This window comes from Arvicola amphibius, chromosome X (genome assembly GCF_903992535.2).
Source record: "Arvicola amphibius chromosome X, mArvAmp1.2, whole genome shotgun sequence".
Classification (NCBI taxonomy): Eukaryota; Metazoa; Chordata; class Mammalia; order Rodentia; family Cricetidae; genus Arvicola; species Arvicola amphibius.
In genome coordinates this window covers 20,268,928-20,273,066 of record NC_052065.1, presented here as the reverse complement: position 1 = coordinate 20,273,066, position 4,139 = coordinate 20,268,928, and the positions used below count along the sequence as shown (strand labels likewise).

Here is a 4,139-nt window from a genome sequence, read left to right as displayed (position 1 = left end):
CCTTCAGAGCTGTAACACTTACATTTTGGAGACATTTCCCCCACCATGACAGAGTTGTAACACTTCTATTGGGGCACCCTTTCTCTTTAGAGCTGTAACACTTTCACACAGTCCCTAAAAATGGGAGTTTTTATATCAACTTGATACTTTAATTTTGCTGAAAACAAATTTATTTCAAACAACAGTCAACCAGAAACAGAAGATCAGTGAACTTGCTTCAAAAGCAACATGAACATCTGTGGTAATGACCAGAGGAAAACACCGTGGCAGCTGGGTCATCCTAGTTCAGTCCACATGAAGCTTTAGGACAGGCTGAACTTTTCAAAGAGGTACTCAGTCAAGCGGTTCTCTGGGGCCCCATCTGGGGCAAGTTGGTCAGATAGCTGCTCACCTCCTTCAGAACTTGTACCTGCTGATTCAGACAGTGTTGCTCCAGGAAGTTGCAGAGGTCAGAATTGCCTTTTCCCTTGGCCAATGCATGCAGGTTCAGCAGGCTGTGATTGATGGTCATCTCCATGTGGAAGGCGTACTCCATAGCCTGGATACCCCCAAGCCAACTGTCACAGTCTGGTCCCACGATGTCACAAAGGACGATTCAGCTTCCACCCTGATTCTGTAGGAACATGAACATCTGTAGAAAGGAAGTGGCGGGGCTCTGTCCAGCCACCCGGCTAGCTTTACCCAAAATAATTACACGGAAACTGTATTCTTTTAAACACTGCCTGGCCCATTATCTGTAGCCTCTTATTGGTTAATTCTCACATCTTCCTTTAACCCATATTTAGTAATCCGTGTAGCACCACGAGGTGTGGCTTACCAGGAGAGATCTTAACCTGCGTCCATCTCAGAGAGGAGAATCATGGTGACTCACTATGGCGACTGCCTGAAGTGTCTCCCCCACTCTCCCAGAATTCTGTTCTGTCTATTCCGCCTACCTAATTTTCTGTTCTCTTAAAGGGCCAAGGCAGTTTTCTTTATTAATTAACCAATGAAAGTAATATAGACAGATAACTCTCCTCCATCAAACATTTGGGCACTGGCCTCGCAGTCGTGTGATTTGCTCAAGAAGAAACTCTTCAAGTTCCCTTGGCCCACATGATCACGGTCGAAGTAGAAGTTCATAGTTAAGTACATAGAGAAGGCAGAGAGCTGCAGCTGCATATAGGTATTGACAGCGTCCTCACAGTCACGGTCATAGTTCTGTTGCACTTGTGAGCATGCTTCAGCCATGGTGGGTGCTTGAATAACACAATAGTCTCAGCAACTTCTATACCTGATCAGAGGGGCAGGGTGGTGAGGACATGCGCAGTCCCTGAGTCCCTCATTAGACAAGAAGTCTCCAGTGGAGCACAACAGAGAAGCCGCTGGAAGCTCTGAGGAAAGCCTGAGGCAACGTGGGAAATGACTGTTGGCACTTGATGATGATCTTGTTTTAGCTCCAGGGCTTAGAGTGGGAAGGGGGAAGGTCAAGAGCACTGACTTGCATAGCAGCAGGGCCTGCTGGGCCCTGACTGTCATAAGCCATATGTTTTAACGGGTTCTATGAATAAAGTCCAAAGCTTTCAGCTAAATCCTCTGGATGCTTCGTAAAACAGTTTCTCTGAATATCTCCACAATGTTATTTCCCTCAACATTCTGCCAGTTGCTTTGCTTAAGTCAACATAATATCATAAGGCTTTATTTGAATGACAGCTCTCAACACAGACCTAGTTGTCACCTGGCCCTAAGTTGAAGGGTCATCAGTGTGCAGTGTTCTCAGTAAACCAGGCAACTGTGTGGTGACCTTAACTTCTTTCTTTTCTTTTATCAGGTTTTTTGAGACAGGGTTTCTCTGTGTAGTCCTGGCTGTCTGGAACCTCTCTTTGTAGACTAGGCTGGCCTTGCACTCAAAGAGATCTGTTTGCCTCTGCCTCCCAAATGGTGAGATTAAAGGCGTGTGCCAACACTGCCTGGCAACCTTAACTTCTATGTAGGATTTTAAAATAGTTTTTTAATAGTGAAAGTAAAAGCTTTTTTCATTAATATAAAGGGTGGCTGAGAAAACAGACATTTTGATGCTTTTCTATAAGTAATATAGTCATGGCAATTCAATGTCCTCCAACATTTTTCTATTGTGCTGCTATGAAAAATATGCCTTTTAATTATTAAATTAAATAAATAATGTTGATTAAATTAGCTTTTTAATAGTCTATTTTTATTTATTATGAGTATATGTGCAAATATTAAACTAAGTGATCTTTTAAGAAGGCTAGTATTGTGTTTAGTTCATAACTAAAACAAATGATGTGTTATTTAAGTACACTATAATCCAATTGGTCAATACAATATTTAAAGCATATATCATAAACATTAGGGAATGACTGTCTTAAAGTAGAGGGTTTCATAGATATACACTCACCAAACAAAATGTAATTTCTTACATCCATTTGAAAACTATTTTCATAGTCCATCAACATACCATAATATAATTCTTAAAGTGACTACAATAAACTCATTAAATAATTGTGAAGAATTTGTGTTTACTTTCATAAGAGTTGTTGCAATTATTAATTGTTAATCCTCCAACCTTACCTAGAAATGAAGAAACATGACTTTTCAGGAATCCAGGCCCCCCAATTCCCTAAGCTTTTCTGGCCATCTAGTGGGATGAGTTCCTGCTGTTTGGCTTTCTTAACCCCATCCACACCTTGACCCCAAGCCCACCTTTTTGCCTGTGAGGCCCATGGAACCCTGTAACACAGCCTGCTTCAGTGCTAACGGGATCTGAGAGGTAGAATCAGCACCCACAATCATGGACAGCCAGATACTCAACTGTCCAGGACCTTGCCAGTAGGCCAGAACATAGGGACCCCTACACAACTCCCTAGATTTTCTTGCCAGCCAGCCAGAAGTGTCCCTGCTTCTGGACTTTTCTCCAGCCCTTCCTGTTGCCAAACCCGACTTTCACATGTGAGGTCCTTGGAATCCTCAAATACAGCCTGTTTCAGTGCTGAGGGGACCTAGGAGAGGGCAGACCAAGAAAAACTTCCAAATTCTCAGTCAGGCACAGCAAATATTGGGCGAAGATGCCAAGACTCTACTGGCCTCATTTGAAGGAAGAGATGGGTAGGCACCAATGACAGAATTCCTCCAACATCCTGAAAAACAACATGGTAATACCAGAATCCAGCAAACACACAACAGGAAGACTTGAACATCCTAACCCAGAAGAAGTAGAATAAATCCACTTTAAACATAACATTATGAAAATAATGGAGACCCTTAAACAGGAAGTGAAAAACTCCCATAAAGAAATGGAAGAGAAGACAAACAAAAAGAAAAAAAAATTAATAAATCCCTGAAAGATACCCAAGTAAACCAAGAAAAAGCAATCAAATAGGGAAAGGAAACTGATCAAGACTTGAAGACCAAAATGGAGGTAATAAAGAAAACAAAAACTGAGGCAAGGCTGGATATGGAAAATCTGGGTAAACGAACAGGAACTACAGAGACAAGTATAACCAACAGAATACAAGAGACAGAAGAATGAATCTCAGGCACTAAAGGTACTATAGAGGAAATAGACACATTGATCAAAGAAAACAGCAAATCCAATGAATTCTTAACACAAAACATCCAGGAAATCTGGAACACCATGAAAAGACCAAACCCAAGAATAATAATAGGGGTAGAAGAAGGAGAAGAATTATAGCTCCAAGGCCCAGAAAACATATTCAACAAAATTATAGAAGAAAACATTCCCAACCTAAAGAAGGATATAGCTATAAAGGTACAAAAAGCTTACAGAACACCAAATAGACTGGATAAAAAAAAAATCCCTCACCATATAATAATTAAAACACAAAAAATACAGAATAAAGAAAGAATATTAAGAGCTGCAAAGGAAAAAGGTAAAGTATCATATAAAGGTAAACCTATCAGAATTACACCTGACTTCTCAATTCAAACCATGAAAGTAAGAAGGTCTGGGATAGATGTGCTGCAGACACTAAGAGACAATGGATGCAAGCCTACTATACCCAGCAAAGCTTTTTCCACCATCAATGAAGCAAATAAGACATGACAAATACAGATTTAAACAATACATATCCAAAAATCCAGCCTTACAGAAATGACTAGAAGGAAATGTCTGTAAAGTG

At 40.7% G+C, this 4,139-nt stretch overlaps 1 pseudogene; it reads right to left on the bottom strand.

The window, feature by feature from the left end:
• Positions 1–302: 302 nt before the first annotated feature.
• LOC119804750 lies at positions 303–1,230 on the bottom strand (annotated as a pseudogene).
• Between the last annotated feature and the right edge of the window lie 2,909 nt (positions 1,231–4,139).